We start from the raw sequence: 13,331 nt of genomic DNA, 5'->3' as shown, positions 1-13,331 counted from the left end.
AGTGAAGTCAGCCTTTACTTTTGAGTGGGTTATCACTGGCTAAAGCTCACCTCTCATGGGGTAAAATTGATTTTTAGCACATGGCAGGCCATTTCAAGATCTCAGAAGGGTGACAGCACTTCCCCCTCCGCTCGCTCCACAGTTTGGCAATCTGGAGTTAACCTTTCAGAGACAGGAAAAAGGCAATACAGCAAACCTTTACTGCGGGTTTGCAAGAGGTTCATTTTGCTGCTGCGATAATGATTACCCAGCAAGCTTGGAAGGCAAAGGCTGTTATTTTATCTGACAGAGGCACACGGGTTTTATTGGGACCAGGCACACAGAACAGATCAAGCTGGGACGTGGTGCAGGAATATAGTCTGTTTCTTAGTTCATTGCTATAGTCTATAGCAAGTGCACAATTCTGACAGGTAATTGCAACTTTTTTTTTTCTCCACACATTACTGTAACGTTTTTCTTTTTAAGGGGAGAGGCATAAATATCTGCCCTTAAAACTGTCCAAGCCTGCTAGCAACTGTTCTTGCCAGTCCTTGTCCAGAAAGAGCGTTACAAGGACACACATTCTTGCAGAGCTCTGGTGGGAAATCCCCTATTAAAAAAGGAGCCAATGCTTCCATGTAGGACTGTTTATGTACCAGTGTGAGACATGAGACACACGGTCAGCCTGGCAGATAGAAGTGCACTTAATCTGTTGAGTAGTATTGTTTGTGTGCCCTTCTGCACCATGTAAATGGAATTAGCTTTAAAGCATTTGTAATTTGGGAGATAGCCGTTGTTTCTGGCAATGGCCTTGGAATTGCAGTCAAGAATTTTTTCACAATACAAACAAAACAACCCTCTCAACACCCCTATGATCTTGTAGATTCAGACTGGCATCAGAATGCCTCCCCAAGATCTGCACTCAGGCTGCAGATTGGTAATATGGGTATTTCCAAATATGCAAGAGCACAGTTGGCAAACATAGCATTCTTCTAATACATTTTTGGTATGCATTTAACTGAGCTTTTGAAACTCTATCTGAAAAAGCAGGCATACCAATGAATTCCAGCTAGAGCAAGAGAGGGATGGTCCAGATAACCTCTGAGCCCTATTGAAGTAGAATCACTCTGACCTTTAAGTGAGTCATCAACAGGGAAGCAGTCAGACTCATTACACTGCTCTTTGCCATCAAGCAGCAGGGAACTGCAAAGGCTCCCCTCTGGTGGACAAGCTTGCAGTAGAGAACAAGTCACACAGATGCTGATTTTTCTGCTTCTGGTCCACCTAAGCTTAGTCTCTTCTTTGCTCTGCTCTTTCCCCATCTCACCTTCTGTCTCCAGCTCCTGTCTCCATCTTGTCTCCACCTTCCTCCTCTCCATATCCCAGTCCCCAACACCAGTCACACCCCACCTTCTCTCCTCTCATTTGTATGGCAACTGATTTGCCTTTACCTTCCCTTCCTCCTCCACAGGTGAGTCCTCTGTCCTTCCACTAATTGTGTGAATTACTTTCCTTCTTGATTTAGACTCCATGGGGCTTTGAGAGGGGGAGCTGTTTCTGTTGCACCATACCTGTGCAGCCAGCAACAGCTGAGAAGGAGGGCCAGAGGGCCAGTGACCTGAAATTGTGCATGTCTCACCAGCTCCTGAAACTACAGGACAGACCTTTTACATATTCATCCCTGCCCCATGCCTCTCACTTTGCCTCTTCAAGCATAAAAACTGTGCTCTAGATACAGCTGACTAGCTACTGCTGGAGATGCAAAGGTAGGGACCTGCAAGCTCTTGCCTTCATTTTTTTAAGTCTAATGTAAACAGCCCATGGCACCTGGAGGTTGGTGGGATGACCCAGGAGTCAAGAGGAGGAATTTAGGTCAGTTTACAGCTCTTTTTTTCTGTTTGTTTTCAAGCCACTGCTTTCAACTTAAATGACCACTGTTTTGGGTCAAACAATCACATGTAAAAGATACAGCAAACCCAACCTTTGATTATGCCTGGAGAGCTGAATGTAAGCATGTTGTTAAGCCTCTCTCCTCTGAGCATCACTTCTGTCAGACAGGGATCCCAGACTTGACAATTCAGATAATTAGAAGTGGTGAGGGGAGAGAAGCAAAAGAAAACACCACAGCTTCTTGCAGCCCTTCAGCTGTCAATCTTCCTTAAATTTCACAAAGAGACAGCACAAGGCTGTGAACCCAACTTTTTAAAAATCCTCTGCAGATCCTGTTGCCTTTTTTACATGTGTGCAGGACACACTCCATGCTAGGCCATGTCTGCTGTTCTGAGCTAAACAAAATTGTGAAGGACATGGCAAAGGAAATGCTACAAGCCAGAGGAAATGACAGCATGCCTTTTGCAGATAGCACTCTTGTCTCCATATCATTATTAATCTAACATCCCAGTAGAAGCTGTCTGTGTGTTAATGAGATCTGTCCCTGTCAGATGACATGGAAAAATTACTATGGTCAGACCCCTGGAGGTCACCAATAATCTCGCAGCACTCCTCAAAACAATGCAATGTTAAGCCCTGTGTCATAGGCAAATTGGCTTTATCTACCCAAAATTTAAAGAAATCAAACAGCAGCCATCATTTTAACAAGTTTGCCCCTCCCAGATCTTGATGGTCAGGGCGCTGTTAACAAGTGATCAATTAGCCTGCTTGAAAGTACTGATAACAACATTTTTGTGTCAGAGTGACGGGAGGGCTGACTGCCAGGACCTAATCTCCCCCTTCCTCATGGCAATCATTTCTGAAAACTAAGCAGCTCTCAGGCTGGATGACAACAGCGTGAAAACTGCTTGCTGGATTTCTTTTCAAGATGCCCTCAGAGAAATTAAATGGAATTTTAAGACTGAGGCACAGGGCTGGCCCCACTTGGTGCTATCAGCCTTGTGTGGGCACCGAGCCCCTCCAGCTCCCCTGCCAATGGAGCATGTGCCTGCTCAGGGCTCTGCTGCTGACCAGCCTCGGTGGGGTTCAGGTTCAGAAAACACAGATGCAAATTACCCTTTTCTGTGAAAGATTGAACAAACTGCTAATATTGCTTTAGCAGACAGGTGTGGTTTGCAAACTCCAGCCTTTGTGTGATTAGGACTATTTGTTCCTCCCATCACTGATCTTCCCACTCCCACCAGACCCTTCCCATGCCATCAGTCCCAGGGCTTTGATCGACACAGCTTGTGGGTTCACCTTAATTTACATCAGCTTCGGCTTGGCATTCCTTTCAGTCTTCTTCTTAGGGAAGGAAATGAAGCCAAAATTTGCCCTGGTAGGAGAAATGCAGCTGCTGTGCCTGTTTGGCTGCAGCCAGACAAAGTGGGTCTAAACTCAGATTTGCAGGCTCAGGGCTGATCCCAGGTTTCGTGGGAGCAACGTACCTCACTGTGTGTGCCCCCTTTTCCCTGAACCCTTCCTCGCTACCAGACCAGCAGGCTACTAACACAGGAAGCTGCCTGCCCTGTCAGCCTGTTGCCTTTGAATATTTGTCCCCCAAGTCCTCTGGCATGGGCGGACAGGCAGCCAGGCAGAAACCATGCTTAGGGCTGGGGGTATTTGGGCCCTGGCTGTGGAGTCCCCAAGGGGTAGGTATCCACCGCTTGCCCAGAGCCCAGGCTGGAGCCAGGGGGCCTCTTCATGAGCCCACAAGGCCACACGCATATTGTAACCCCAGCTACAAGGCTGGGACCTTGGTTTTACCTTGTACTGCAAAATACTCCATGCTATTCCTGTTCTTACCATACAGCAGGAAGTCTCTGAATCACTCATAAACATCTGGAACCTGTTATTTGAGCTTATATAAAATAAAACTGCCTGTTTTCTTTAAGACTTTTTGTTCAAACATACAGGTGATCACGCAAAAAGGCAATGCACCAGCAGACCTGTAGAGGACATCATCTGATGTGATTCTTAACCTGTTTGAAGACTCATTAGAACAAAGAGCAAACAAGCTGGCACAGCTGGTGCTATGGCATGGCTTTGCCTGAAGTCCTCAGCACTGCGGTGTCCAAGGACATACTGAGTGGCGAGCCATGGCTTGGAGCCACAGCAGCCTGCTGCCTGCTTTTGCTCTTCACTTGGAGAGGAAGAATCATGGCATCAGACCCATGCCTGACGGTGCAAGTGCCACCTCTCCTGGTGTGCTCCAACTCTCTTACAACTGTCAGCATGACACGGGACAGAAAATGGGTACTTCTCCTCTCCTCCCCAGCCCTCTTCTTTCTTCTCCAGGTATAGGGCACTTGGCCACCCCATTGACACTGCTGCCTCCTTTCTGGACATCCCTGCACTGGGAGCAGCTGATGCGGGAAGCAATCACGCATATGCTCACTGCCTGCTGGCTTGTGTACTCCATCACCTGTGCCCAAACTACCATTATACCTAAAACCAAACAAGGCTCTAGAAATTTCTTACCAATCCCATTCTCACCAATCACATTTTTAACAGAAATTCTTCACCGGAATCAACAAAACAGAATCCTTATGCCCCTGGAGAACAGCTGTATGAAGCTCAGTATATAAAGATTCATCCCCAGGATATCAGCCTTAGAAACGGAGTATTTTCTAAATAAAACACAGCTAACCAGGCCAGTTCAGGGAGAGACCTACCTGGGGGAGAGGCCTGAATCCATGATCTCCTTGCCAGCTAGAGGACTGAATGGTGCCTTAATGCACCAAGAAGTAATTTTTATGAGTGTTACTTTGCAGTACAGCTGCATCTGGTCTCCACATTTTCGCTAATTCCTGCCATTTCTGAGTAACTTAAAATAACTCCTGTTACCTCACTTTCTCCCCCCTGCTCATTACATTTTTTTAATCACTGATGTCACCTCAGCTCTTTTCTTCAGTCACAACAGAACCAGTTTCTCACTCCCACTTTGGCTTCTCAGTTTCCAGTCTTGTCACCTCATTCTTTCTCTGTTCCTGAAAACTTATACTAGCTTCGGCTAAGCAAGTTTCTTTTGCTGCCACTTCTTACCACCTTCGGTTTTTAAAAATGGACTCTTTATACTGTCCACCTCTCTTTGTCCTTCTTGGTGTGCCTCTGAGGAGGTGCTTTTCTTTCTCACGGTATGTTCATTTATTGTTTTGGTTTTACACAAGAGCAAACTATGACTCATTCTATAAAAGCTATGTATTTTAGATTTCAAGAACATCATTGTGCTATTGGATGCAAAATCAGCTCCTGAAGTGTTGGCAAGATTAATTAGGCAAGGTTTAGAAGCAGAACTAATAGCCATTCCTTGCCCCATGCAAATGCTGCTGTTGCCCTTACCTTGAAAGAAAATAGAAGTGAGATACGTTAGAGATGTGCCCACTCAGGCCTAGTTTGTCATACAGCTCCAACCTCTGTTCTTTGTCAATTAAAGCCATTCAGTGTGTGTTCATAGTCCCACGGTGTGTGAGAGCAACCGTCTGGCCACCAGACAAAGAGCTGGTGCTGGAGACCGCTTTCCAGCTAGAAGGCTTGGGGGCAGGATTCACACCAGCCAGCTTCTCACCAGCCCATGCCCAGTGAGAAGTCTGAGCCCTTTCCTCTATGCGAAGGTCCACAGTGCAGCTCCAGACTGGAGGCCGTGCTTTCTTACAGAGCTAATAGTAAGAGCTTTAGTCCTTTGAGGCCTCAGCAAGACAGCTTGAAAGTGGACGTAAGAGCCAGTCAGGTTGGAATTAGGCCATTGTGCAAGCAGGAATTTCCCAGGGACAGCACTACAATTGCCAAACACAACGTGAGTTCTGCCTTGATGATCTCATTGCTGAATAATTCAGTGATTCCTTTCAGTTAACATCAAAAGGGATGAGCAATCTTCAAGGAGGGCACCGCCTTGCCACAGCCTTATAATAGAGTTATCACAGCTGTGAGGGCTAGGAGAGCGTGTGGAGGGCTAAGCTGACAATGCCCTTTTATGTGGGAACATTAGAAATGAGTCTGCAGGTCCAAGGTTACCTAGCGTGCTCTTTGGAGACCTTCCTCAGAATTACTCTCCACAGTGCATCAGAAAGCACTACAGACAGTTATGCTGGCATGTTGCTCTGGTAAATCACAGAAGACATTACAAAACAAATGCTGGCTTCTCCTTTCTAAATTATTTTTCTCCATTTTGTTTAAATCTTAGAAGTTATTTGATTGTTTCTTTTAGTTTCTTTTTTGGCAGCCCTGGACAGTCACACAAACAGCTGCAGAGAAATTGCAAAATAAACCCTCCCCCTTCTCTTTTATTTTCTGGTAAGTTATGTTGGGAAAATAAATATGAATGGCACAGATGTTCCATTTTTCTCTCTGCATAAAACAGTTTATGACATCTTGCAAATGCTGGAAAAATATTTCTTTTAAGAAAGAGATTTCATTTTCTCAAGGATACTACATTTCAGAGATGTTTTAAGGACAATTGTAGAACAAAGCCTGTTTTTTTGATGCCTTTTTTTCATTTACTAATAATACATCAGAGAAATAAACCTGATGTTTTAAAATTAATTTTACCGGTTATTATTTGGATTTGAAAATCTATTAAGTTTTTCATAGTTGCTGATCAGCTGCTACAAATTTATACAACTCTATAGGCCCCCAACTAACAGACTTAAGGAACAGAGTTTCAAAATTAATGATACATCAGCTACAGTGGAGGATGTTTAGCATAGAAAGTGAATCATTACCAAAAATTTACAAAAAAAAATAATAAAGCAAGCAACTTTTTCTCTTTAATTATGTAAAACAAAGAGAAAAAGAGTGGCTGAATAAAGCACTACAATCAAATGTATCATCACACTACACCAAAAAAGCCTGCAAGCCGAGAAAACAGTAAGGGAACCAGATAAGGTGCCATTCATCATGCATTTCCTCTGCTGTCAACTCCCTCCATTGCTCCCATCATAAGTAATTGGACCTTTCCCTCAATCACAGCCACGTGGGCTGGAAAGGACCTTGAAAGGTCAGCTAGTCCATCTCTCCGCCCCAGGGCAGAATCAGCTACCCTTACTGTCACTCCTGACAGACGCTTGTCTAACAGCTCAAAAATCTTCCAGACAGGATTCCACAAGGGCCCCGGGTGACCTATTCCCCTGTCATGGTCTCCTGGCCTTTGGAGAGTTTTGTCTGGTGTCTAATCTGAGTCATGCCTGTCACAATTAAAACCTTCTTCTGCAAGGGCTTGGAAGAGAGAAGGTTCCTGCTCTTTCCATCGCTCACCGGACGCGTGCACAGAAGTGCTCCCCTGCACAGACTGTGCCCTCAGCCCACAGGTCTCCTTGCAAAAATCTCTTTCCCTGGAGTATTTCCCATCTTCTGCATTCAGGAGTGGAGTTTTGCCTAAATGTCCCGTTTGCTTCATAAGGTTATAAATTCAACAAGGAAAATCAGAATGTAAATGTATGGTCACTTTTTCAGGGCATTCCCTGCTTAACAGTAATTTCCCTGTGTCCCCTTTTCACCCTCCTTTGCCCCACAGCTCTGTTTCAGCCAGTCAATCGGCTCATTTTGCTTTTCAGACACCCAGCAAACAAGAATTTATCCTTATCAAGTCCCCAAAAGACCTGTAAGGACAAAATAGCACCTCGTTTTGGTGGTGCTGGTAATTACCATTCCCATAGGCTCAGTCCACACTGTGGTTATGTAGCAATCAGGCTTACAGATTTCCACAAGAAAAACACTTCTTTGGAGAAAAAACTCACTTCAGCTAAGTGATTGAGAAACGTTCTGCACTGTCAATTTGTTTTCTTTTTGCACCAAGTTCATAGGTTTTATAAAGTATACACACAGCTCCCTTTTCTGTCAAAGACCACAGGTTTTTGATAGTGGAAACATGAAGTAGCCTGCAGTGTTCACAGTACATTGAAAGCATCCGCAGTGTTGCCCATGCACTTCCAACTTGGCAGCGAACGTTGCTTCATATTGTAGATCCAATCTGAATCAACTCTAATACTACCATGATAGTCAGTTTCTAAGAAACCTATTGAGAAAAATTCTTTTCTCACCTAGTAATTATAAATCAGAGTAATTGTCAACAGTGCAATGGTGCTGAATCTACAACACTGCAAGTTAGAATAAAGTTCAGTTCACTGTTGCTACAGTAACAGCTAAGAAAAAAAAGACAAATCCTTAAAGGTGATCATTAACTGAATGATAACAATTTTGAGAGGAACTTGGCAATTCACTGTTAAAACGTTACCTGGACAGAGCACAACATAACCATATTTCTGATTTCCTTATGAAAGACAGAGAAAGAAAACAAAGGCAGGAAGGAGGTTGGGGGTGGATGGATGGTGGTGGTGTGTGAAAAAAACGTCTAAAATCTGTTTATTCTTTTAGCCAAGCTCAGCATTTCAAACTAGCGGATCAGATTCATGTTACTCTACACAGAGGTTCCTTATTTTCACTTGAATCTCTGGAAGAAGATATTATAAGGTTTAAAAAACAGGTTCACTACAAGAAGACTTCCATGAGATTTAAATGTTACCATCTGCAGTATAAGTTGGTGTCACCCACTATCACTATTCACCAGCAAACAAGCAAAGAAGAAAAGGAAAATGTAATCAAGCAACCATAGCACAGACCATGAATCAGGACTCTTGTTATTTGGCTCTGCCAAAGGTTTCCTGTGGGAGCACTTCACTTCTCTACCTCCAGCTTCTTCCATCTGCAAAATAGGTGCAATACCTCATGCTGTGAGACTTCAGACACTTATGAAGCAGTAAGACTCCCTAGTGCAACAGTGTAAATGGCTGTTTACTAATTAACAGTCCTATTATAAAATAGAAATAATTCCACTAGTGCTAATATTTGTTCCACCTCCAAAGAGATCTCACTCAATCATGAGCTCTATGTCCAGAATAATTCTTGCCATTCAAGAAATAAGCTCCTTTTTGACCCTTGGTGTGTTGTACTGCAATCCGTAACGAAGCAAAGGTCTTCGATGGAGCCCCATAAATGAACACAACAGGAGCAATTGATTGATTTCCACTCGATTTCTGAGTTATCCACAAGATGTTTCTGTTCCTAAGCCTGACAGTACTACAACTTACAAACTCACTTATGACTTTTGCAGAATCACTGCTGTTCAAAATTTTGGCATCAGATGACAAGACCAGATGAAATTAAACAAGTGAGTTTTGCTTTGTTCAAGCCCCACGCTCAAACTGAAACCTGGATCAAAACAGATTAAAACAAAAGATAAGGTTTTCATTAACTCCAAGAAAAGAAACCATCAAAGCCATCAGAGCATGAAATAATTGCAAACCTGTGCGAAAAAAGAAAACAACTTTGGATACACTGAAGACAATTTTTAATTCACTTATTTACTTTGGCATAAACATTCTATTACAACTCAATTGGGATTTAGACCTAGCAATGAAGGAGGACTTAAGCATGTAAACTGCATCCCTAAACCCACAAATCAGTCACTGTCTACCAGGGAGATGCCTAAACTTCAACAGCCCCACAGGTTCTGACCTCAGGTTTTCCCAGGAGTCCATACATGCATTTGGGTGTCACATCCTCAACTGGGCTGAGCTTCGCTCCCTCTACTGCACACCTAAAAATCCAGTTAGGTTCATCCATTTGTTGAAGGCATAAGCTTGAGCAGTTTTGGAACAGACACAGCATAAGCAAGAGGTCTGAACGCCTCACAAAATGTAGTAACAAATTATTTTTTTAACAACCATCACAGTTTTCCATTCCACTTTACATGTAAAATTCAAGAAAAGCTGCAATGTTCCCAAATACAGCATGACTTCATCAACACGTCCTGTGAACATTATGATGATATATGTTCCTGCCATCCTTCTTTTCCAAATCACCTACACTATTCACCAAACTGTGAAAGTATGGGCATCCAGTTAAGGAACAGGAGAGGACAAAAGTGAGGAGAAAGGAGAAAGCTGCGAATCATGCATTTCCATGAACCAAAGAAAGCAAAAGTATATTCAATGAATTCCAACCCCTGACACAAATTTTCAATAGGGCAATGGTTCTGCTGTTGAAGCTGAAAGCATGGTCTATGTGGAAATAACTCAGCTTCATATCAAAAAAACATTTTTATTGAAAATTCCACTTATGTTTTCACTTTCCTAAATGATATTACACAGGAAATGCCGGTAGCTGCGTGGATCTTTGAAAGGGAGGGTGGATGAAATAGGTGAGGGTGTACATTTCAACAAAGACTTAAAATAATATGTATTATAGCTTTTATGGCAAGTATGATGCCTACTTATTTTGCACTGATACTTTTTTCATTCTGGGGGCATGCAGCTTTGTCCTTTTCTCCTTTTTCTCGTGTCCCTCACTTGAGGTCACCAGGCTGGGTCACACACTGCCCATTGTAATGTGTGAGCAGAACCTCGTTTAACTTTGGGATGAATTGAACAACATTTACTGAATTATTTCTTATTTGTGTGAGGCTCAGTTTAAAATGCATTGGCTTCCATACCCTCACAGTCTTGTAGTAATTTGGAATTAAAAACTTGAAGTTATTTTTCATGAGCTAGAACAATAGCTTTTATATCTGTTGGCACATACGACTGACAGGGTACTGGCAACAGGCAATTTGCAGCATGACTTGCCAATGCCTGCATGCATATTTCTAAGAATAACTCAGTGTCCAAGAATTAGGCCTGTTATATCACAAGCCAGGACTAGCTGACAGCTGTTTTAAATTACAGTGGACTGAATGATATTAGTTTTATTGTAGTTGGACTGACGCTCTACTTTCTCTTAATCGTCCTAATGTTCTGATTTGTCCTTTAGCCAGCAGTTGCACAACATTTATTTATAACACTCGAGGTTTAAGTCACAAATGACAGATTGGTTGGATTGTCTTGTACACATGGAACATGATCAAAACAAAGGACTACACAGTTAGAGAAATTTAAGCTTCTTTTCAAGGGACAGCTTGTAGAACCAAGGCTAGGATATTCCTTGCATAGCAGAAAAGGCTGGCTTTCAAACAGTCCTAGTCTAATTTTCCTAGAAGGAAAGCATTTCTTCCAAGACCTGCACACTATTGTGAGCTACATAATCACATCCCACTTTAATTTCTTCTTGGAGAATAAGACAAAAGCTCTTGAGCCTGCAAACTGCCAGGTACCTCAATTAATTAGAGACTTCAGAACTCATTTATTATATCAAGCACTAATGTCTACTCAAGGCCAAATCTTGATCACATTATAGACAACAGTTAATTTTTCAAAGAGTTTTCTAGGAGCAGAGTATGGCTATTAAACTTACTTGCATATGAACTTTTAACAGCTTATTAGAAATTCCTGTTTCTTCAGGAGAAAACAAATGGATGCACATTTTGTTTTGTTCAGTTTTCAAAATAACGAAAGAAATAATTTACTAGGAACAGCAAAAAACCTGAATGTAAAATTCTGATTCAAGGTACAGGAAGGAGTACTACACTGCCTAGCATTAGGAAGCCCCAGGGGGGGTCCTGTGTCCAGCTTTAGGCACTACACTTAATGGAAGAGTCAGACAAATTTCAGAGTCTGCAGGAAAGCAACAAAAGTAATCAGTCTATATGTAAATCATATCAAGAAATGAGAACTGCAGGAAGGTGATGGCAGAATGGAATACTAAATGTTAACAGTCTTCAACTATGTGAAAGGCATATGTATGACAGGAAGGATAAGCCCATTCTCCATTTCCAATGATAGTAGATTGAGACACGGCAGACTTAAACTGCAGTAAGAAAAATCAGATCAGACTCTTGGGAAAAGCTCTGTCATGGAAGGGTAGCAAAGCAATGGAAGTGCTTGCCAGAAATGGGGAGTATCTGTCCCTGCAGGTTTTTGAGAAGAGCTGCTTGATCATATCACAGGTGGAGAGGTCAGTAAGGTGGCCTTGCAAGGGTGCTCTCAACTCTGTCTTCTAAGATCTGCAGGGTTTTCTAATACTCTCCTAGTTTATTTGAACTTAATACACCAGATAATAGCCTTTACTATTTGTCATTACTGTTACTACTTCAACACATTTGGAGTCAATAGTGTAATCCTGTATGCTATTTAAAATACACCATTCAAATGCTTTCTCGGTTCTGCCAAAGCAATGCCATATCAGTGGCAGGACTCACTGATATGCAGAAAAAAATGTATAACAATAAGTAAACCAAACAAAATACCACACTTAGGGACTGATCTCAAAGAACTCCGATCATGGGAAGTTGTGCCAGACCCTTGTATGTCACTGGTTTGAAGGCTAAGTCCTTTATTTTGTTTTACTATATATTCAGCCTACAAAAGAAATATTAAAAGAAGCACAAGACAAAACATATGAGAATGACAATATCTGTCTCCTTATTTTGAGGATATTGCATTCGTCAAGCATGATAGTACAGTCGAAGCAAAGCTGAATCTTGCATTTAACACCATGGTCTACCTGCCTTGTATATAGGGAACGACATATGACATTGTGCCCTGTGAAGCTTCTGCTTAATTACACATTCTCAACTGTACTTTAGTGAAGTACACTCTCAGCTAGTTGTGGAACTGCTGGTAATTATTCCTAAGCAGTAAAATTGTGAAGGAAAAAGAGAACCGCTTTTTTTAAAGGAAGCTCAGGTATCTGTTATGGAGTTTCTGGATCTTTCCCAGTCTCCCTGATAAATGAACATGAGAGAAAGAAACTTTTCATACTCATATGATGAAGTTTCCTGCCCATTGGTGGCTCTTTGGTCTCTTGCATTACATGCCTAACACTGCACAGAACATGACATGTTTTGTAAAGGGATGAGAAATAATCAGTAGAGCCAGCAATACTCAAAAACAGCAATGAAGAATGAAAATAAGCAAATTACTCATATGCTACAGTGATAAATGGTAGTGACAGCATCAGTGCTGCAGCTGTGGCCTCCTTCAACACCATCCCCTCCACAGGTAAACCAGAGCTGACATTCTTTCTACTAGTATTCCCTCTTTCACACACAAACACTATGGTTTTTTTACTTTTGTTAAAAAAAATGTCTCACTATCTGCTTTAATCTTTTGGTCTAACTCCCTTGTCCACACACTTAAGTCATTAACATTTATTCCTTTGTTCCATTGTCTCATGGGGATTCCCTCTAATTCAGTATGTGGGGATTGCAAGGATTAATGGAAAAGAAAGTAAAACATCCAAATTTCTCGTGATCTTAGAAATGGATAATTAATCTTTATTTTTTCAGCTATCCCTCACTGAGTTGTCCATTAAGGTAACCACACTAAACCATCCTTCCTTCTAAAGGTGGTATGCTTTTGGAAAGGGATTTATTTTTAATCAGCACTAACAATCTATTATGGTCTACAGAGCATGCTCAGTATGAAAGGGATAAATCTTCAAAGTGAAGTATAAAAATCTGCTAACCATTATATGGATTTTGCAGGTGTACC

The sequence above is a fragment of the Falco punctatus genome, assembly GCF_963210335.1.
Source record: "Falco punctatus genome assembly, chromosome: 6".
Classification (NCBI taxonomy): Eukaryota; Metazoa; Chordata; class Aves; order Falconiformes; family Falconidae; genus Falco; species Falco punctatus.
Note: the sequence above shows the minus strand (reverse complement) of the source record.